This window comes from Salvelinus sp. IW2-2015, linkage group LG36 (genome assembly GCF_002910315.2).
Source record: "Salvelinus sp. IW2-2015 linkage group LG36, ASM291031v2, whole genome shotgun sequence".
In the NCBI taxonomy this organism is placed as follows: Eukaryota; Metazoa; Chordata; class Actinopteri; order Salmoniformes; family Salmonidae; genus Salvelinus; species Salvelinus sp. IW2-2015.
The window spans coordinates 19,681,396-19,705,221 of record NC_036875.1 but is presented as its reverse complement, the minus strand read 5'-3'; the positions used below and the strand labels follow the sequence as shown (position 1 = coordinate 19,705,221).

The window sequence follows — 23,826 nt, the reverse complement described above, 5'->3', positions numbered from 1 at the left end:
GAGTGAGGGAGAAACTGCAAATATTACTGCTAGATATGTATATGATTGACATAGCCTGAGGGACATCCCACAAACATTAATTCCCTGAAGTATTTACATTGTATATAAGGAGCCATCATCCATGTACATTTTGTTGTTTATTTATTAGCCTTTTTTTTTTATAAACAAGACTTATTTAATTAAATGTATCAACCGAAGATTACACAATAAAACATGATTATATGTACTATTATTATTATTACTATTCAATTAACTGTATTTCATTATCCTCATTGCATTTTACTGTATTTACTGAAATCCTGTACCACTTTGGCAATATCTACAAATTGTATTTCAAGACAAAAAAGCAATTTGAATTTGAATTTGAGAGGAGAGGGGAGAGTGAGGAGAGTGAAAACAGTGAGAAAAAAGGAGAGAGGAGAGAGAGGAGAGAGAGGAGAGTGAGGAGAGAGCACAGTGAGGAGAGAGAGGAGAGAGGAGAGTGAGGAGAAAGGAAAGAGGAGAGAGGAAGGAGGAGAGAGAGGAGAGAGGAGAGGAGGATGAGGATGGTGAGGAGAAAGGGGAGTGAGGACAGAGGAGAGGGGAGAGGGGGGAGAGGAGAGAAAGGAGGTGAGGATAGTGAGGAGAGAGAGAGAGAGGAGAGTGAGGAGAGATAAGAGAGAGGAGAGGAGGAGAGAGAGGAGGTGAGTAGAGTAGTAGAGTAAGGAGAGAGGAGAGAGAGGAGAGGGAGGAGAGGGAGGAGAGAGAGGAGAGGGAGGAGAGAAAGAGAAAGAGAAAGCGAGGAGGGTGAGGAGAGCGAGGAGAGAGAGGGTAGGAGATGGAGGCGAGAGAGAGAGAGGAGAGCGAGGAGAGAGAGGAGAGCGAGGAAGAGCGGGGAGAGCGGATGAGAGAGAGAGCGAAGAGAGCGAAGAGATAGGAAAGCGAGGAGAGAGAGGAGAAGCGAGGAGAGGGAGAGAGAGGAGAGAAGCGGAGGAGAGAGAGAAGAGAGAGAGAGGAGAGAGGGGAGAAGGGAGGAGAGGGGATAGAGAGGAGAGAGAGAGAGAGGAAGCGAGAGAGAGAGGAGAAGCGAGGAGAAGAGAGAAGAAAGAAGAGAGAGAGAGTGACGAGAGTGAGGAGAGGAGGAAGAGAGAGGAAGATAGGAGGAGAGGAAGAGAGCGAGAGAGAGCGAGGAGAGCGAGGAGAGAGAGAGAGCAGAGGAGAGAGGAGAAAGAAGAGCGAGAGAGGAAAAAGAGAGAGGAGTGAGAGCAGGAAGAGAGACCCCGAAGGGAAGAGGTGGGGGGGGAGGAGAGAAAGAAGAGAAGAAGAGCGAGGAGAGAGAGGAAATAGAGGAAGCGCGAGGAGAGGAGAGAGAGGAGAGCGAGGATAGAGAGGAGAGAGAAGGAGACAGAGGAGGAGAGAGAGGAGAGAAAGGAGCAAGGGGAGAGAGAAGAGGGAGGAGAGCGAGGGAGAGGGGAGAGAAGAAGAGAGAGAGGAGAGTGACGAGGAGTGAGAAGAGCGAGGAGAGAGAGGAAATAGAGGAGAGCGAGGAGAGAGAGGAAATAGAGGAGAGCGGAGAGAGCGAGGAGAGCGAGGAGAGGAGAGAGAGGAGAAGCCGAGGAATAGAGAGGAGAGAGAGGAGAGCGAGGAGAGAGAGGAGAGCGGGAGAGCAGGAGAGAGCGAGGAAGAGAGAGAGAGAAGCGAGCAGAGTGAGGAGAGAGAGGAGAAGAGAGGAGAGGGAGTGAGGAGAGAGAGGAGAGAGAGGAGAAGAGAGAGAGTGAAGAGAGAAATGAGTGAGAGGAGAGAGAGGAGAGAGACGAGAGGGAGGAGAGCGAGGAGAGAGGAGAGAGAGAAGAGAGGGGAGAAAGAGGAGAGAGAGTAGAGAGAGGAGAGAGAGGAGAGTGAGGAGAGAAAGGAAGTGAGAGGAGAGAGAGGAGAAGAGACAGAGAGAGAAGAGGAGAGAGAGAGAGAGAGGAGAGAGGGAGAGAGGAGCAGAGAGGAGAGAAGGAGAAAGAGAGAGAGAGTAGAGCGAGGAGAGAGGAGAAAAGAGAGAGAGAGGAGAGCGAGAAGGAGCGCAGATTAATTGTTGAAGGAAAAGCCTCCCTATTACTCGAGATCTGCCATCCCTGGTCTCCCTCTATTGTGAGTCAAAGGCAACAGGAAAAAATCTCATCAGCACATGCTCTCTCTCTCTCTGTGGTCTGGTGTGTGTGTGTGTGTGTGTGTGTGGTGTGTGTGTGTGTGTGGTTGTGTGTGTGTGTGTTGTGTGTGTGTGTGTGTTGTGTGTGTGTGTGTGTGTGTGTGTGTGGTGTGTTGTGGTGTGTGTGTGCGTGTGCGTGTGCGTGTGTGTCTGTGTGTGTGCAGAGAAACGCCGAGTGGCTGCCTCTCATGAGTTAAACACTAATTGAAGGCATCAGGACAGCAGTAGCAGTTTGGACGTGGGCTCTGAGAGGGCTGCAGTCTGAATAGCACGCGTCCTTGGGCTGAGAATGCCACAAAGGAGAGAGCTAACAGCTGTGTGTATAGGTGTGTGTATGGTGTGTGAGTGTGGGGGGAGAGAGTGAGAGAGAGAAAAAGAGACTGAGATACAAACACAGAACCACGACAGGGGCTAGGCTGGTAGGCAGGGGTCGAGTATCTCCTAGCTAATTCGATTTAGAGCAGACACACAAAGAAGCTATTTTACAGTAGAGCCTTCCTCCAATCTATCTCTGACCCTCTCTCAGGTCCACCACCCTGGTCTGGTGTCAATACGTAACTGCTCTTCTGACTCATCTCCTTACTCCCTCTCTATCTCCTCCTGCACTACTCCTTCCCTTCATCATCCACACTTCCTTCTCTCTCTTGCTCCTTTTCCTTCTCCTTCTTCTCCACTCTTTCCGCATATTCCTCTTCCGCCTGCTCCTCCCCATGTTCCTCTCTTCCTCATCTTCAACTTCCTTCTCTCCTCCTCTAATTGCAGTATTTTATCTCTCCACCGGTGCCCATCTGATACATGTCACATGTGTCCTTCTACATGCTCAGGGATGTTTCATGGCCAGAGAAACAGCTAGATAGGTAGCTATTCTCTGGCCGCAATACCTCCATGGTGAATTAAGGAATCCAAACCAATGGTAAATAACAGGGCTGGCAAGGATACAAGAGTGTTTCTCTGTGTGGCAGTTAACTGAGACCAGAACTCTATTTCATTAATCCAGGAAACCAATAAAGGGCACCAGTAGAAAACGCAGTTGGCTTAGTATTTGATCTCATGTATCATACAAAGGTACTCACACAGACACGCACGCACACACACACACACACACACACACACACACACACACACACACACACACACACACACACACACACACACACACACACACACACACACACACACACACAGTGGTGTAGTGGAGTGTATACTCACTTCTTATTCCCCACAAATTTGAAGTGAGTATACACTGTATCAATTAATAAGGTTGATGGAACAGATCAGAATGTTTAGCTTAAAATGTTGTTGAACTATTTCTTTACATTTTAGGCGCAGCAATGTGCACACGGCGGTAGACCTACGCACGAATGTTCCAAAATGCAATTTGTGGGAAAAAGCAAACACCATTTTAGAACGTGCACCGCACATGCGAGCGGTTTCATGGACAGAGATAGAAATATATGTTCGAAATGTAGAAAGAGGGGAGATCTAAAGATGCAACAACTATAATGAGTTGCTGATATGACTAGGATAATGCTTTGGCTGCTAGACAATGAAAGAAAGTTAAAAGAAAACCAATAGAACAGGAGAACACATACAAGGAAGTCTTTATAAAATAATAGCCTCCAAGTTTCTATGGTGGGATTTTGACTATAGGCTACTATGAAGCAAGGCGAGACATGCCTCATATGAAGTAAAACATCCAGGTTTCAAACAATTAATGAACAGGAAAAATATAGAGATGATAATGATAGGCCTAACCATCTCTGGTAGATGGAAAGGCTTTCCCAAGAACCTCAATTAAATATTAAATGTCTACCTGGCAGAATGATAATATCATAATTTACATCAATCCCGTGGCCATTTGTCTTGCAAACTCCATCTCATGCTACAGAAACACTGATAACCAAACAACAGTGCTAGGTGCCTGCACACTTAAATTAAAGGGTAATAACTACACAAAAAAATCAAAAATTCTTAGATTTTTCCCAGACGTCAAAAGTGGTCTCCTGATGTGGTTTAAACATTGTTATGAACTTAGAACACCCAATTTGTTGTTTTTCTATAAAAAAAATCTGAAACCTGCTAATTTCTGCTAATTTCTGACTCAGTTGACAGCCTAATTTATCTTTTTCAATAGTAGGCCTACTATTAGCCTACTAGCACAGTACAGCTTGGGTTGGCCTGGCTGTGAAAGACCAATATGGGATTTATAATTTTAAATCATTCAGAGTGTATGTCACTGTTTCTCATTAAATTTTTCACACAGGGCACCTTTCCATCGCCGGGCAGGCCATTTGGGAAGTTTTTGGCAAAATTAGAGTATATCCACTTCTCCAGGCAACACTCCACCACTGGTATTAGACACACACACCACACTGTGGAAATAAATACTGATGGATATGGGCTTTGAGTGGAACTTCAGTGATCTTAATGTAAGATGGGAACAAAATGCCAATCTCCATTCATCCCTCCTTCCCTATCTGTATCCTCCACCTCTCCCATTCTCTCTTCTTCCCTCATTCTCCATCTCCCTCTCAATCTGCCTTTCCCTCTCTCTACCTCCCGCTCTCCCTCTCTCCTCCATTATGCCTCTTTCTCCTTTCCTCAAACAAGCTATAGATTTACATTTTCTTTTGGGTATTGGCATTACATGTTCAGTGTATGAATGGAGACGCTTGTCACAAGGACACACACATAAGAACACACACCTCTCACTGCTGTGCTAATGAGGGTGTTATTTGCTAGGCAGGACACTTCTTCAGTGGGGAACATCTGCAGCTGACAAAGGCAACAAGCCGTGGCACCAGACTTAATGGCTAAACATGAACCAAACAGAAGGCTTCTCTCTCACATTCATTATACTGAATAGAATGAATCCCAGCTTCTTTTTGTTGTCGTATTCTGCATGATATTGTCTTAGATCAGTTTTTAATCACCTCCTCAGCACTCAAACAAACCCATTCCCTACACCTACACCCACACCCACCCGCACACACACGCACACGCACACACACACACACACACACACACACCACACACCACACACACACACACAAATGAGATCAGCTAAAGAAGCAATTTTGGTTGCCGTGTCGGGGGTTAACCCTAACAGGGCCAGACAGACAGATGTCTCACTCTGCTGCTTCAGAAGGTAAGTTAAAGCAAACAAGGCATGTTAATGTGATTTAGATATAATGCTTCCAGGTCAGGGGTCAGGGATAGACTGCTGGGCAGTGGGAGAGCAGCTGACAGGCGTGTAACTAACCATGACGGATAGGAATTCAATGGACTGCCTACCTAGACACACTGACAGATTGTGTGTTGTGTGTGTGTGTGTGTGTGTGTGTGTGTGTGGTGTGTGTGTTGTGCGTGGCAGTGCGTTGCGTGCGTGTGTCTGTGTGTGCATGTCTGTGCCTGCAAGCCTCGTCAAATCAAAGTTTATTAAAAGTTTATTTGTCGCATACAAAAAATTAGCAGATGTTAAAGCAGGTGCAGGGAAATGCTTGTTGCAAATATTGTAAGAAATAACACAAAACAAGCTAAATGTGCCCGTGTGTGTGTGTGTGTGAGTGTCTGTTCTTCCATTCATTCTAGGATCAACTCTACCTACTACCCAGGTCATATCACAACTCAACAATGGATTGACGGATGAGAAAAAGACGAGGTGTAATTCTATGGGATTATGATGATGACAGAACTATAGGAGTTTGTATTTTACATTTTGTGGTCGTACATTGAGGTTCGTGGTTGCAAGTACGATTTGCAAAAGTGTAATTTAATTTCGGGAGCTTGTATCATGATGTGTGAAAGATTTAACAACAGTCGCAAACTTGTAACTTGACATTTGAATATATTCAATTAGTATAATTTATTTTCAGAATCTTTACAAGTATGAATATTCTGCTGTTAATCAAAAATACACTTGCAGATTTTGAATCAGCATGCACTCGGAGTTCTATCACTGTTGTCACGTTAGTAAGAGATTTTTTAAACTTTTGTAGGTTTGTAGACAGAGATTTGCGCGTACAATTATGTTTTGCGCTCTGGGGGCAGGACCTTTAACTCCTGACCAATCAGTTCCCTCTGTCAAAACCACAGCCGCCTAACGATTGACTGGATTGTTCCATCAATCACATCTCAGGAAGTAGTTACCCACATTAGCAAGAGAGGACGAGGTAAATAAAACCAAAACAATCTACTTGAAAGTAACATCTCTTTTATGTGCGTTCATAGATTTGTTTTGTAAAAAGGCATGACAGTAGTTTGCTTATCATGTGAAATATAGTGGTACATTTCAGACGAACTCCAGACCAACTATTAACTTGACAGCTGCTATTTCGTTAGCTAGCTGACCTCTGACATTCATCCTAGCTTTACTATCAACTGGCTAGCTTTATCAGGCAGCTTTAGATGGAAGGGGAAAACAAATATATTTGCCAGTTAACCTACTGATTGATAAACTTGATTATGAATGCCATTAGCTAGCTACATAACTAGCTAAATTGAAACTGCTGGGGGAAAGCTAGCTAGCCTACTCCCACCATCATCACTGCAGTGTAGCTAATGTTAGCTAGGTTTCTATATATTTGCTTGCCATATTTTAAAGACTAGTTACTGACTTTTCAACACTTGTCAAACTACTTCATTCCACTGCCTGTTTATTGATTCATTGGTGACTGAAAAAGTTGGCAAGAAAAATGGCCCTAATAATTTCACTGCAAATAGACAGTTAGGCTGGTTGGGTATCATTTGGCTAATGTGCACATTTACAGTACCTTCAGAACGTATTCAGACACCTTGACTTTTTCCACATTTTATTACGTTACAGCCTTATTCTAAATGTATATAAAAAAAACTCAGCAATCTACACACAATACCCCGTGATGACAAAGCAAAAACAGGTTCAGAAATGTTTGCCAATTTATATATATATATATTTTTAAATACATAACTTACATAAGTATTCAGACCCTTTGCTATGACACAAAGTCAAAGGGTCTGAATACTTTCTGAATGCACTGTACATTAGTGTTTAATTAGCCTACTTAACCAAGTTACTAGGCTTATTGTTTTTCATGTTTTTGTTATTGCATTTCAAGTGGAGAGGGCGTAAGAGCAGCATGCTGCCAGACCATCACAGGACCATAGAGGTATTACAGTCCATGCTTATCAACTGGATATTGTATTTGAATTGCCCATTTATAACAAAATGGTCAGATTGTTCAGTAAATGCTAACACGGCTTTGGTGGTGAAACATACATACTATATTTATTGTCATCTACCTATCAGGCCACTGCATGCTGTGACAAGCTGTGGCTTGGATGGTGACACACATGTGCTTCAAGCTGCCTGCCTGAATACTGGGGCCTTCAGTGGTACCTTCCCTTTGATTACAGCAAGAGTCTCCTTAGCTCTGTCTCCTAGCCATTTAACATGTAGTGTATGTAACCACTCAAATTCATAAACTGCTACAAACACAAGAACTGACTTATATTCACTTATCCCTGGCTGCCTTTAGACAGGCAGCCCAATTCTAATCTTTTTTCCACTAATTGGTCTTTTGACAAATCAAATCAGATCTTTTCACATCAGCTCTTTTTCAGAGCTGACCTGATTGGTCAAAAGACCAATTAGTGGAAAAAAAGAGCAGACTTGAGCTGTCTGTCTAAACTCAGCRTATTTGTCCTATTCTTCAGTCTTGTCTGGGATATATATTTTAGTTGGCACACCTATGTGATGTCCTTTATACATGAATAGGAATGTATTCATTGATTTTAGCCCTTACGAATCATAAGTATTGTCTTGATGGATAAAGTCAGATGTTTAAGTTACCATAGTAGTTAGTATAAATGAGAACAGGCTAAGAAACAGTTATTGTAGTTTATGCAAAACTGTATTGAATTTGGTGGTCATCCCCCAAATTTGACCATTTAAAGCCTTGATAGTTGCATCTTTCCTCAGGGAACCATCGATAGCTGGCAACAGGGTTGCAGGTTTTTTGATGTGCTGCTCTAGAGTTCCATGGCCCAGCAGACTCAGATGGGAACAGAGGGATGGACACGTTAGTTTTTATACAAGTCTGGGAGACTTTTACAGGGAGAAGGTCGCATGAGTTTTGGAGTGAGTACAGTGAATGGAGCGGCAGGTAGGCTAGTGGTTAGAGCGTTGGACTAGTAACCGAAAGGTTGCAAGATCGAATCCCCGAGCTGACAAGGTAAAAATCTATCGTTCTGCCCCTGAACAAGGCAGTTAACCCACTGTTCCTAGGCTGTCATTGAAAATAAGAATATGTTATTAAAACTTCTTAGGGCTGCAATCCCACTAACGGGATCGATATGACAACAGCCAGTGAAAGTGCAGGGTGCCAATTTCAAACAACAGAAATCTCATAATTAAAATTCCTCAAACATACAAGTATCTTATACCGTTTTAAAGGTAATCTTGTTGTTAATCCTACCACAGTGTCCGATTTCAAAAAGGCTTTACAGCGAAAACACCACAAACGATTATGTTAGGTCACCGCCAAATCACAGAAAACACAGCCATTTTTACAGCCAAAGACAGGAGTCACAAAAAGCAGAATTAGAGAAAAAATTAATCTCTAACCTTTGATGATCTTCATCATAGGACTTCATGTTACACAATACATGTATGTTTTGTTCGGTAAAGTTCATATTTATATAAAAAAAATCTCAGTATACATTGGCGTGTTATGTTCAGTAGTTCCAAAAACATCCGGTGATTTTGCAGAGAGCCACATCAATTTCCAGAAATACTCATAATAAACGTTGATCAAAGATCAAGTGTTATACATGGAATTTTAGATCCACTTCTCCTTAATGCAACCGTTGTGTCAGATTTCAAAAAAGCTTTACGGAAAAAGCAAACCATGCAATAATCTGAGGTCGGCGCTCAGAGCCCAATCAAGCCATACAGCTACCCGCCATATTGTGCAGTCAACAGAAGTCAAAAATAACATGATAAATATTCACTTACCTTTGATGATCTTCATCAGAATGCACTCCCAGGAATCCCAGTTCCACAATAAATGTTTGATTTGTTCGGTAATGTCCATCATTTATGTCCAAATAGCTACTTTTGTTAGCGCGTTTGGTAAACAAATCCAAAGTCATGAAGCACATTCACTAAAAGCAAACGAAATGTCAAAAAGTTCTGTAACAGTCAGTAGAAACATGTCAAACGATGTATTGAATCAATCTTTAGGATGTTTTTAACATAAATCTTCAATAATGTTCCAACCGGAGAATTCCTTTGTCTTCAGAAATGCGATAGAACAGAGCTCGCTCTCACATGAACGCGTATGGTCAGCGCATGTTCAGGTCATGGTAGACCTTACTCATTCCCCTCTCCTTCGGTCCCACTTCACAGTAGAAGCATCAGACAAGGTGCTAAAGACTGTTGACATCTAGTGGAAGCCGTAGGAAGTGCAAAATGACCCATATCCCACTGTGTATTCGATAGGCGATGAGTTGAAAACCTACAAACCTCAGATTTCCCACTTCCTGGTTGGATTTRWTCTCAGGTTTTTGCCTGCCATATGAGTTCTGTTATACTCACAGACATCATTCAAACAGTTTTAGAAACTTCAGAGTGTTTTCTATCCAAATAGACTAATAATATGCATATATTAGCAACTGGGACTGAGGAGCAGGCAGTTTACTCTGTGCACCTTTTCATCCAAGCTACTCAATACTGCCCCTGCAGCCATAAGAAGTTTTAACTGACTTGCCAAGTTAAATAAAGGTTAAAAAAAAATCCAACCAGTGGCCCTGGATATAATGCTATATGTCATCACACAGACAGACAGCCATAGTGAAGGGTTACATATAATGAATAAAGTATATTACAACCAGTGGAGGTTACTTGTCTGTGCTCTGGAGAGTATTTGGTCTGAAGGCTCTCGAGGTCCTTTGAATATTCTGTCTTTAGCACCTGGAAAGAGATGGATAGGGTTATTCGGTTGTCCTCATAGGAGAACCCTTTATGGTTCCAGGTAGTACCCTTTTTGGTTCCAAGTGGAACCCAAAACCCAAAAGGTTTCTACCTGGAACCAAAAGGGTCATCCTATGGGGACAGCTGAAGAACCCTTTTAAGTTCTAYATAGCACCTTTCTTTCTAAGAGTGTACTGAACGAGAGAGAGAGAGGAAGAGAGTAACATTTACATTGTTGACTATAAGGGTGCCTTCCAATCGGACAAATGAATGCCTTACTTTGTGTTACAAGTTGTATCTTCATGTCTGTAACTTTGCTGTCTCTCCCTCTAACCCCTAAGCCCTCACACCTGACCTCCCATTGGCCAAGGGCCTCTGGTAAAACCCTCTAATCAGTCTCTCTTAAAGGGAGTTACTCCATGAGTAGACATGTTTATGGTGCATAGGGCTTCTCCACTCTGCATATGAGTGGAGTATTAGCTGTGTACATATATATATACAGGTGAAGTCGGAAGTTTACATACACTTAGGTTGGAGTCATTAAAACTCGTTTTTCAACCACTCCACAAATTTCTTGTTAACAAACTAGAGTTTTGGCAAGTCGGTTAGGACATCTACTTTGTGCATGAGACAAGTAATCTTTCCAACACTTGTTTACAGACATATTATTTCACTTATAATTCACTGTATCACAATTCCAGTGGGTCAGAAGTTTACATACCCTAAGTTGACTGTGCCTTTAAACAGCTTGGAAAATTTCAGAAAATTATGTCATGGCTTTAGAAGCTTCTGATAGGCTAATTGACATCATTTGAGTCAATTGGAGGTGTACCTGTGGATGTATTTCAAGGCCTACCTTCAAACCCAGTGCCTCTTTGCTTGACATCATGGTTAAATCAAAAGAAATTAGCCAAGATCTCAGAAAAATAATTGTAGACATCCACAAGTCTGGTTCATCCTTGGGAGATATTTACAAACGCCTGAAGGTACCACGTTCATCTGTACAAACAATAGTACGCAAGTACAAACACCATGGGACCACGTAGCCGTCATACCGCTCAGGAAGGAGACGCGTTCTGTCTCCTAGAGATGAACGTACTTTGGTGCGAAAAGTGCAAATCAATCCCAGAACAACAGCAAAGGACCTTGTGAAGATGCTGGAGGAAACAGGTACAAAAGTATCTATATCCACAGTAAAACGAGTCCTATATCGACATAACCTGAAAGGCCGCTCAGCAAGGAAGAAGCCACTGCTCCAAAACTGCCATAAAAAAGCCAAACTACTTTTTGGAGAAATGTCGTATGGTTTGATGAAACAAAAATAGAACTGTTTGGCCATAATGACCATCGTTATGTTTGGAGGAAAAAGGGGGAGGCTTGCAAGCCGAAGAACACCATCCCAACCATGAAGCAAGGGGGTGGCAGCATCATGTTGTGGGGGTGCTTTGCTGCAGGAGGGACTCGTGCACTTCACAAAATAGATGGCTTCATGAGAAAGGACAATTATATGGATATATTGAAGCAACATCTCAAGACGTCAGTCAGGAAGTTAAAGCTTGGTCGCTAATGGGTCTTCCAAATGGACAATGACCCAAAGCATACTTCCAAAGTTGTGGCAAAATGGCTTCAAGACAACAAAGTCAAGGTATTGGAGTGGCCATCACAAAGTCCTGACCTCAATCCTGTAGAAAAGTTGTGGGCAGAACTGAAAAAGCGTGTGCGAGCAAGGAGGCCTACAAACCTGACTCCGTTACACCAGCTCTGTTAGGAGGAATGGGCTAAAATGGAAGGCTACCTGAAACGATTGACCCAAGTTAAACAATTTAAAGGCAATGCTACCAAATACTAATTGAGTGTATGTAAACTTCTGACCCACAGGGAATGTGATGAAAGAAATAAAAGCTGAAATAACTCATTCTCAGCACTATTATTCTGACATTTCACATTCTTAAAATAAAGTGTTGATCCTAACTGACCTAAAACAGGGACTTTTTACTAGGATTAAATGTCAGGAATTGTGAAAAACTAAGTTTAAATGTATTTGGCTAAGGTGTATGTAAACTGCCGACTTCAACAGTATATATATATATAATTACTATTATTTTTTATATGTATGCATAACTTACTGACACTGACATGGAGTGCTCCATGTTCCTGCTGTTAGCAGGCCTCAAGCTGAATGCAGGGAAATGTTCTACCATGGAGTATGTTTTTATCCATCTCCACCAGGCTCATCATATGACAAACCTCCATAGATTAACATTTTCTTTAGTTAATCATTAACTAAAGAAAATGGTAACTGTATTGAGTCAATTAAAGTCATGCCAGCCATAGGTTCTTTACACAGGAGTGAACAGGTTTTTGTTCCAGCACTTCACTAACACCTCATTCAACTAATTGTGGTCTAAATTGAACAAATAAATTGCACACAGTTCAGTACCCTGGGACAGAAATCACCCACGTCTATTATTGAATGAGCATGATAGAGAACTCTGCATGATAGAGAATAACATGTGTGGATCTATTTCTATCTCCAAGAACAAGATGATGGCTGGGAGGTTCCCAACTTCTTTACATCTGTCTGGGTGTTGGGGATGTGCTTCAACCTGAGGAATAGAGCAAAGAGGGGGAAGAAAGTAACCTCAATGCTCAAATTTCAGTGCTGGTTCAAGTTGCTCAGAACAACAACTACCTTTAATGTGCCATCATTTTGTAAACAGTTTTACATATTCATAAGCTTAATCAAGTTGTCACCATTTTACTTTGAACTAGTTTATCTATTTGCAGTGAAATTGGGATGGGCAATTGTCTTGCTGCCTGATAAAGCTAGCCAGTTGATAGTAAAGCTAGGACGAATGTCAGAGGTCAGCTAGCTAACAAAATAGCGGCTGTCAATTTAATGGCTGGTTTGTCAAAAATGGTTTGTCTAAAATGTACCATTATATTTCACATGATAAGCAAACTACTGTCATGCTTTTTCACAAGAAAATCGATGGACATATAAGAGACCATTTGTTTTATTTACCTCATCCTCTCTTGCTCATGTAGGTAGCTACTTCCTGAGATTTGATTGATGGAACAATCATTATAATCCCATATATTGCACTGTTCTCTAGTTTGATTTGATTTCAAGCAGGAATCTTCAGGCCGTGGGCAACCCTATGCCGCCCTAATTCTTGTGTAGTGTTTTCACTTTGAACTCAAGTACTACACGACCTGCGGATTCCTACTGTAAAAGCTTAGGGATCAATCACATAGAGGGTTTGTAACGTAGACACTGGGAGTCGAGAAGCAGGAGCAGGTGGTAAGTTTAATATTTTAAAAAAATAACATYGAACAATACAGCGTAGGAGCAGCATCTAGACATGAACAACAGAAACAATACAGCCTGGGGAAGGAAACTAAGGGAGTGCCAGATAAAGGAGTCCAGGTGTGCTTAATGATGAAGCGCAGGTGCACCATCTTCACTCCTTGAAGGGCTGATATGGTAGCCAAGGAAGGAGACAGCCTCCTGATGAAACTGGCACTTCTCAGCATTGGCAAACAGTTGGTTAGCCAGGAGGCGTTCCAGGACTACTCGGACATGAGCGATGTGATCCTCCAAGGTAGCCGAGTAGACCAGGATGTCATCGATATACACTACCACCTGGCGTCCGAGCATGTCCCCGAATACTTCGATGACGAATGCCTGGAACACTGACGGAGCATTGGCTAAGCCAAATGGCATCACCAAGTACTCGTAGTGACCAGACATCGTGCTAAAAGCTGTCTTCCATTCATCTCCCTCCCGGAAGCGGATGAGATTGAATACACTCCGCAGGTCCAACTTGGTAAAAAACAGGGCCCGGAGGAGCTGTTCGATGGCTGCCGGCACCAACGGGAGAAGGTAACGGTACTTGGTGGTGATTTCATTGAGTCCTCTGTAATTAATACATGGGCATAACCCTCCATCGTTCTTGTCCATGAAGAAGAAGCCTGCAGATGCAGGAGAAGTGGACGTGCGGATGAAACCTTGTTGGAGCGCCTCATGCATGTACTCCTCCATGGCCTGGGTTTCAGCCACCGACAGAGGGTAGATGCGTCTGCGCGGGAGCGCATAGCCTGCAAGCTGGTCGATGGCACAGTCCCAGGGGCAATGAGGAGGGAGACGGGCGGCGCGGGTTTTGGAAAATTCCTCCCGCAGGTCCTGGTATACCCCCGGGATGTTGGGCTGAAGGGCAACCACAGGACTCTCAACCGACGTGGAACCACAGGGGACGGGGAAGCAGGTCCTCCGGCATTCGGGAAGCCCATTCTGTGATTTTCATCCTCGACCATGAGATGGTGGGGCTGTGGCGTTGAAACCAAGGGAGGCCAAGGTGATGAATAAGGGGATGTTCTCCTGATGGATGGACTCCACGGTGAGGGTGAGTAGTTTGATGATGTGTTTGATGGTCCCGGAACCTAATGGCCGATTATCGACAGCTTGAACCGGGAAAGGAGAGGAGAGCGGGTATGAGGTGATGTTAAGAGAGGAGGCGAGGGTCTGTTCAATAAAGTTCCCCGCGGCACCGTAATCCACTAATGCTGTAGAAAGTACATGAGGGACAGTCAACTAGTGTGATCAACACCAAAAAGGGTTTGGCAGAAAGTGATGAAGAGGGGATGCTCACACCTGCACCAGGAGGTGGAAGATCACATGACCGTCCCTCTGCTCTCGTGGATCCTGAGTTGGGACGTGTCGGATAGAGCTGGTGCCCTCCTTGACCACAATAGAGATAGAGCCCCAGCTGTCATCATCTGCGTCGCTCCACCGCTGGGAGGCATGTGACCCCTACCTCCATGGGTTCAGGCTCCGATCCAAAGTGTTCACTGAGGGGGGGAGAAAAGCGATGAGAGTGCCGACGCACTAGTAAACCGGCGACGTCAAACGCCGGAGGGGAGGAGTGGGAGTAGACGTGACAGGGTTCTTGGATTGGCAGAGATAACTGACAGATTTCAAGTGATGTTGGTCTTATGAAAAGATAGCACCTGTTGAGATACTGTGCTGTAGTTTATGTTTTACAACGTGGTACCAGACAGGCAGACAGACAGCACACATATGCACACACCCTTACAACAAAAACACATGAAAAAATGTAGTGAAAAGAACACATGAAAAAACACGTGGTTTTTGGACACCTGTTAACACACGTGTGTACAAATCACGTGAAAAATTGAAAATGTAAAAAATAATACTGACATTAAAAACATTCACATAAATGGTTATCGGACACATGTTAAGTATCACGTGAATTTTTCACATGACTCAGATGTGGTTTCTCAACATTTCACATGTTTTTGTAACTAGCAGAATTAGAACCCGGGTCCCCCCTAGAGGACCAACACTAATTTTAAAGTCGCAGTCAGGGCTACCTGATCACGTGACCATAAGCAATCATAATTGACTCATGTCCACTACACTTTTCTGATCAGGTGATCAGGTAGCCCTGACTGGGACTTTAAAATTAGTCCTCTTGGGGGACCCGGGTTCCCCCACAAGAAAGGCCAATGGCTTGACCATTAGACCAAGAGGACCAACACTTATTTTAAAGTCACAGTCGGAGCTACCTGATCACGTGACCATAAGCAACCATAATCAGCTCATGTCCACTACACTTTCACATGTGTATTTTCACATTTTAATGTCAACTAGGGCTGTCAAATTATTTAAACAAATTAATTGAGTMTATGGCAGGATTTGTTATGATAAATCACAACTAATCGCAACTTCATAATTTGCTCAAATTGAGCTGTAATTTATGATTTTTTATACAAAAAGCATTACAAGAATATTGGCATCTTGATTTTGTCCAAGGTAACGGTTAGCAAAATCAGGTAAATGTATGAACACTTTCTTTTACCTCAAAGTCAACTTTTGATATCATGTTGTTTTTAGGTGTATAGATTATGTATTTCACTTTCAGGCAATGCAAAAAAAAAAGAAAGTTAACTTGAGTTAACTGATTAGCTCCGACAGCGCTAATTGTAACATGTTATACAAAATAAATAAGGAGACACAGAGTGCTAGCTTCTCTGTTCTTTTCACTGGGCATCTTCCAACGGTCAATGACCAACATATGAAGAAGAGAGAAGTGCATCTGCAGCAGTAACACTCTGAATGGATGGCTCAGAAAAATACATTATTATTTATAATGCACTTTAATTATTATACTCAGGCTAAGTTACTTTTTGACAGAATGGCATTACAGAATGAGTTATTTCATATGTGGAAACATTGCTACTGCAACATGCTAACACCACCTGTTCACATGTGAGGAGAATAACACTATTTCTACACCACATGTAAGCTTGCAATGCCACATGTGAAAGTTAGTTTATTTTACAGTACCAGTCAAAAGCTTGGACACACCTACTCACACCTTTCTTTATTTTTTACTATTTTCTACATCGTAGAATAATAGTGAAGACATCAAAACTATGAAATAACACATGGAATCACGTAGTAACCAAAAAAGTGTTAAAAAATCTAAATGTATTTTATATTTCAGATTCTTCAAAGAAGCCACCCTTTGCCTTGATGACAGCTTTGCACACACTTGGCATTCTCTCAACCAGCTTCATGAGGTAGTCACCTGGAAGGCATTTCAATTAACAGGTGTGCCTTGTTAATTTGTGGAATGTCTTTCCTTTCAGTTGTGTTGTGACAAGGTAGGGGTGGTATACAGAAGATAGCCCTATTTGGTAAAATAGGCAAGAACAGCTCAAATAAGCAAAGAGAAATTACAGTCCATCATTACTTTAAGACATGAAGCTCAGTCACTGCGGAACATTTCAAGAACTTTGAACATTTCTTCAAGTGCAGTCACAAAAACCATCAAGCGCTATGGTAAAACTGCCTCTCATGAGGACCGCCACAGGAAAAGAAGACCCAGAGGTACCTCTGCTGCAGAGGATAAGTTCATTAAAATAACTGCACCTCAGATTGCAGCCCAAATAAATGCTTCACAGAGTTCAATTTACAGACACATCTCAACATCAACTGTTCAGAGGAGACTGTGAATCAGGCCTTTATGGTCGAATTGCTGCAAAGAAACCACTACTAAAGGACACCAATAAGAAGAGACTTGCTTGGGCTAAGAAATACAAGCAATAGACTTTAGACCATTGGAAATCTGTCCTTTGGTCTGATGAGTCCAAATTTGAAATTTTTGGTTCCAACTGGATTGTCTTTGTGAGACGCAGAATAGGTGAATGGATGATCTCTGAATGTGTGGTTGCCACCGTGAAGCATGGGGGAGGAGGTGTTATGGTGTGGAGGTGCTTTGCTGGTGACACTGTCAGCGATTTATTTAGAATTCAAGGCACACTTAACCAGCATGGCTACCACAACATTCTGCAGCGATATGCCATCCCATCTGATTTGTGCTTAGTGGGACTATCAATTGTTTTTCAACAGGACAATGACCCAAAACACACCTCCAGGTTGTGTAAGGGCTATTTGACCAAGGAGAGGGGAGGAGTGCTGCATCAGATGACCTGGCCTCCACAATCACCCGACCTCAACCCAATTGAGATGGTTTGGGATGAGTTGGACTGCAAAGTGAAGGAAAAGCAGCCAACAAGTGCTCAGCATATGTGGGAACTCCTTCAAGACTGTTGGAAAAGCATTCCTCATGAAGCTGGTTGAGAGAATGCCAAGGGTGTGCAAAGCTGTCATCAAGGCAAAGGGTGGCTACTTTGAAGAATCTAAAATATATTTTGATTTGTTTGACACTTTTTTGGTTACTACATGATTCCATATGTGCTATTTTATAGTTTTGATGTCTTCACTATTATTCTACAATGTAGAAAATAGTTTTTTAAAAATAAAGAAAAACCCTTGAATGATTAGGTGTGTACAATCTTTTGACTGGTACTGCATGTGAAACTGCAAATGTGATCTTCACATGTGATAGTTGTCAACATGTGAAAATGCAATTCCATATGTGAACGTGACATTTTCACATGAGAAAGTTTTTCACGTGAAACTGCATATCCGCTTTTTCACATGTGAATGTTTTTAACATGTGGAAACCGCAAATTTCACATGTGCAATTCACATGAGGTGAAAACATGTTTTTTTCTCACATGTGAAAAGGTGGTGTTAACATGTGAACTCTAAATTGAATACATGTGAAAATATGGTTCCACGTGTGAGTTTAAGCTCAACATGTGCAAACAGCAATTTCACATTTGAAAATGCTTTTTTCACATGTCATATTGCAAATTTGACATGTGTATTTTTTGTAAGGCATAGCCACAGTAAGCAATGATGAAAGGTGAGTTGCTAAAAGCTTAATTCTCAAGAACATACTACATAGTGGCAAGTTTCTCCTCAACCAACAACAATGGAAACCTACTTGTCTTGTTTGTCTCTCAAATCACTGTGTTGGAATGTCATGTTTTGGTTGTTTTTCCTGAAAGTTGGTTGAAAGCATATTCTGCCTTTCAGACAGAGTCAAGATACATTCTTTTTCAATTATTCATACTCTAATAAATATATCTATTGAAATCCCACCAAAATGTCAAAAACATTACTAGGCTACACTACTGGTTCACTAACTGTATGTCTCTTTCTCTGCAGCTTTCCCTTTTCCTGCAGTGGGCTAAATCAGGGTCACACAAAGTGTTTCTTGGTAGTCTTAAAAAAATCTACTTTGAAACAAAAGTATACACCTCACACACATGGTTATGGGCTTAAAAAAAGAAGACACCTGTACCATGTCAGATATAGAGTTGAAATGTATTACGTTTTGAGTTAGCATCCCAAAATTACACTTTATATACATCACAGAAGACTGAAATATAACAAAACTGTTTGAAATAGAAACACAGGATTTTCATTGTTTTTAAATGTTTGTGAAGAATATGAATAACATTCCACCCATGAGGCCAAAGAGGGTGCTTTTGGTCATTGACTGCAGGAAAGGGTTAAATGAAGCAGTCTGGTAACAACCTACTCTGAGAGAAGGACAAGACAAAAGGAGACTCCATAGAGAATTCGGTTGGGGGTACAGATGGGCATGGGGGGCAGAGAGGAGCTATTCAAAGAGAGAAAGCGAAAGCGAGAGAGAGCAGAGGAGAGGGAAAGAAGACAGGAGGGAGAGGCGAGGGGTTAAAAATGCTCTGCCTATTATGCTATCACCCCTCTGTGCACCCAGAGAGAAATTAACAGGGGGAATTAGCGAAGCAATTACACATTTTAATTGGACTAATTCTTCTGGTCTTGTCACGGCTGCATCCAGAAGAACACGTTGAGGCTTCGCCTCGTACAGTATGTGTCTCTTTCTCAACAGCCAACTGTGTTATTAATTTCTCTCATTTGCATCGGCCCCCTCTTTCACCCCTCTGACACCTGAGTCACGGAGCGTGAGCTGCTGTCAGCTAATGCACAGATTATTATCCTCTCTTTCTAGAACACTCACTGTATCTCTCTCTCTCTCTCTCCATCATCCCGCACCTCCTCTTTTTCTTTCTATCTATCTCTGCCCTCTTGATGTTCCCATTGTTCGTACAGTACACAGCTCACACAGATAGGACTCAGCTGACAGGAGGGAATTATAGTAGGACGTCATTGCTGAAGAAAGGAAGATGGCAGCAGTCAACAAATGAACTCAAATTATGTGTAAGCGAGCTTGATCTTTCCAACTAATAGTCCCATCACTGTCCTACCTCTTACCAAGGTTGGGCTTTTAGGTTGCTAAAAGTCCTACACTGTATAGACAATATATAAAATATGGAGATGTGTAGAATATTGATTGTTGTGTGAATTCTGTCTTAATTTTGAGTCTGTCTCAATTGGTTTAACCAATGGCTTCATTGTGCTTCTCCCAATCTCCCCACTCTACCCCTCTTCTCCCCCTCTCCCTGGTAACCGTTGCTTTGTTCACTGTGTTAAGAGGTTGGAGCGAGATACCTAATTCACATAAGATTAGCAGTATGTTGCCTGAAAAAAGCATTGGGCAATGTTTATATGGTCCCATTTCAAACAGACAATTTTCCACATTCTTGTCGCCATTCACCTTTTATATTGCCATTGCTTGCTGCAACTGAGCAAGCGACATTCAACTTTGACCCCGTTGTTGCGACCGTTGTCATGGTAACCTGACGTGAGAGCAAGCTAAATCTGACAGAAATGCCCTGCTTTCATTTCATCACATTCACAACAGTATGTTAGCAGCTTGGCATAGGGGGGAGTGGGGTAAGTTGAACAATGTTTTACATTCAGCATCACTCCGTCAAGGGAAATATTGTATTTTTTCTAACAAAACTATCTACATATATTTCAGGATGTTGTGTATCCCTGGAAATAATCAGAATTCATGTAAACATTACATTTTTGAAAAATATAGCTTGTGCCTCCCGGCACAACTTACCCTGGGTATGGGGTAAGTTAAGCTCCCTACATATTTCTGTACTGAATGAAATATTTCCACTACCTTTATAAAACCATGTCCATCTTTATTCCCCAAACACAATTCAACACAATCACTTTTTTGTATTTTAATCATTTTAATCATCTTTTAACACAAGCTTCACAACTAACAAACTATTTGTACTTTTTAAAAACACTTAACATAGCCCAGGCCCTGTTGTTACCTCATATCCCAGTGAAAATGCCTTGAATTACACCTGGGAAGAAAAAACTTCAATTTGCTCAACTTGCCATTGGCTCAACCAATAGCTTAACCCGTGGCCATTGGCTCAAATTACCCCAAAGCAAACATTTTGACTATATTAGCCCAAAACAGCTACAATGATGCACTTTTATGTTAGGTTTAGGACCTCATATTGAAGCTTCTAGAGACCCCAACTGATGTATAAAACAATCTTAAAATTATCTACTTTGGTTTAGATACAAGCATCATGAAACCTCTAACACAATAAATTAATTTGGTCAATAAATTAATTTGAACTTGTTGAAAATAATTTTTGGGGACTTAACTTGCTTACCATGTGGTTTCTTCCTTGACAGACTCAATTAAATGATGACCTCTTCCTAAGCATTTGAATAAATTATACATTTTGTGTATACTGTAGTCACCAAGAAACAAGGGTGGCTCAACTTACCCCCCTACTTGTAAATAATTTGTAAATAATTACATTGTACTGTGTTAATTTTCCTGTTACGGTGAATAAAATAATGGCTACAGTTAAACCCAAAACGTAGTCAGATATGTTCTGTTAATTATATGAGCTGGCTATTGCAGCTAGATAGCTAACAAGCTAACGTTAGCAACCAACCAAGTCTAGAGAAAGTGGCTTTTAGTTGCCTGGCTTGCTAGATTGACATTCAAAATACATTTTTAAACAGTTGGTTTTTTTGGTGAAAGAAATGGAGCAGGTAACATTGCCATTTGGACAAGGCTGCTTAGATGTCACGCAGACTGTACTTTTGGTGTTCATACCAGGTTTATACTTGTCATAATGACAAGGATAKATTTGATGTCAGACAACAACAATAGAATGTTCATGAATTAATTTGTGCCAAAGATGGTAAGATGTAAGGTGACGTTTATATTGGGGGGTTGGCGGGACTTCTAAATACATTACCGCTATCATGACTAGGTCGGTTGCAGGAAATAAAAGTACAGGCTTTGTTGCCGGAAATATCTTTCAGATATTAAGAAAAGTTAGCAAAATGTTGGCGGGTTGCTGACGTTGGCTAAAAACGTCTTGATTTGAAAGGTGTAAGAGAGACAGAGAGAGTCACCCTCAACTGTTGCTCAGCATTATTGACGTACTGATCAATGGATTAGTTATTGATCCAGGACCGTTTGACATGTAGAGGGAGTTAATTGTATTTCCAAGAAGGATGGGAGGTGGGCCAGGAGCATCTTTGACTTATTTGACTCGATCCTGATAGGGAGAGATAGGTGTCTCATTTGACACTTCAGAGATCTCCTACAATGTAAAACCTGAGCTGGGAGCTGACAATCCCCAGTGTGTGTGTGAGTGTGTGTTCCCCAGAGAATATCTGTCCTCTGATGGGGATCGGAGTGGATCAATAAGCAATGATAGACTTCTGCCTTCCATTCAGCTAATCCTGTTAGTGATAGCAGTGGATGTAATCGAATGGTTACCCACACACAGAGACAAGGTAGATGTGTGGACACACACACAGCACGCACAGAGGCAGGCAGGCACACAAGCATGTACACACACACATATTATGATTATTAAACACAGGAACCTTTGATATGGAGATCAGTAAAACTATGGGAGGCACTGCAGAAAGGGACACCCTTGAAATAGCACATCTTGACACATGTATCAGTGATAACCACGCGCAGCCTATGAGTCTCACACATCTGTAATGATTACGGATTAATATTTTGATCTCCATTTTGGAGAGGGGGACATAATAAAAGTGAACACCAACTGTTCCTGAATGAAGGTACATCAAGGGAACACTTCTGATATGACATAATCCTCTCCTCTCCATGTCTCTCCTCCTTAATCTCTCTCTTCCTTACCTTCCGCCTGAGAGACTCAAAGCTCCCTTCATCTTCTCCTGGGGGTTGATGGGAGCTGGAGAGGAGACCACATGCTGTAAGAGAGAAAAGAGAGGTATTAGAACGTGATGATTGAATTAACTGTGATGCAGATGTGCTTTTTTTCTCCTGCGTGTGCCTCATCATCGTTCTCCCAGTCAGTCAGCCAATTATGGACTGTGTGCGTGCATGAGTGTGTGTTAACATTTCCTTGAAATTCACTGTGTATGCCAGCTTCAGACTCATCCGTGTGTGATCCATTACTTGTGGTGCTGACCAACGCGTGGATGTCTGAGATGCTACCTTTTGTGAATAACAACCTCTTACCCCCCCGTCACCACCACCACCCCAACCTTCTCCAACCCTCCCAGGCACTCTCCATCCCTTCTCCCTCTCCCTCCTCTCCGTCTTCCAGATAAACAGTGATCCTGGTAGGAACATTTTAATTAAATAACTCAGCCTTCTCTATACTGTGAGGTTTGCCCAACTCCCGCCTGAGCCCTCTGACAATCAGAAACAATTGATGTTTTCCCATTCTCTCCCTCTTTCTATCTTAGTCATGCAGAAGCCACGTGGACGTGTTGGCTCCCTAAATGCATTGCGGTTTCTAGGCCTCGTCCTCTGGATAAAACAACAGTGGTGAAGTTTGTTCTGTTCAACAAACTTTCCCTGAAACCCAGTGGAACCCGGTGCAGACTAAATTAATTAAATTATATCTATTGAGGCTAATTAATCACCTTCTATTGTGTCTATATCTTTATTATAAAGGTGCTTAGTAGACATTCTAATTCATACATTTTTCCCATAGACTGGATGGATCTGTACAATGTGCCCCCATTAGCAGGAAATAGTATCTCATGCTTCACAAAGGTGTTCATTCAATGAATAAGGTATGTAAGGAAAGAGAGCATTACATGTACTGTATAATCTAAATTAATTTAACAAAAAAAAAAAAAATGTAACTTAAAATCTTCGGTCAGGTCAAGAACAGCGGCAGCATTTGGAACAGACTCAAAAACGTACACGCACACTTGGTTTCATCTCTCTCTTCTCAAGACATTTCTAATGCATGCTGTTTTTCCCTTGGCACTGTCAGGATGGACATAATCAAGTGTGTGTGGTGTGTGTGTGTGGTGTGGTGTGTGTGTGTGTGTGTGTGTGTGTGTGTGTGTTGTGTGTGTGTG

General features: G+C 42.0%; 1 long non-coding RNA gene across 1 annotated transcript; it reads right to left on the bottom strand.

Moving 5' to 3' along the window:
• Positions 1–12,559: 12,559 nt before the first annotated feature.
• On the bottom strand, positions 12,560–23,240 carry LOC111959350 (uncharacterized). Its single transcript, XR_002876659.3, has 2 exons — positions 22,625–23,240; positions 12,560–12,733 (listed from the first exon to the last, which is right to left on the bottom strand). It is a non-coding gene; the product is annotated as an uncharacterized lncRNA (long non-coding RNA).
• Between the last annotated feature and the right edge of the window lie 586 nt (positions 23,241–23,826).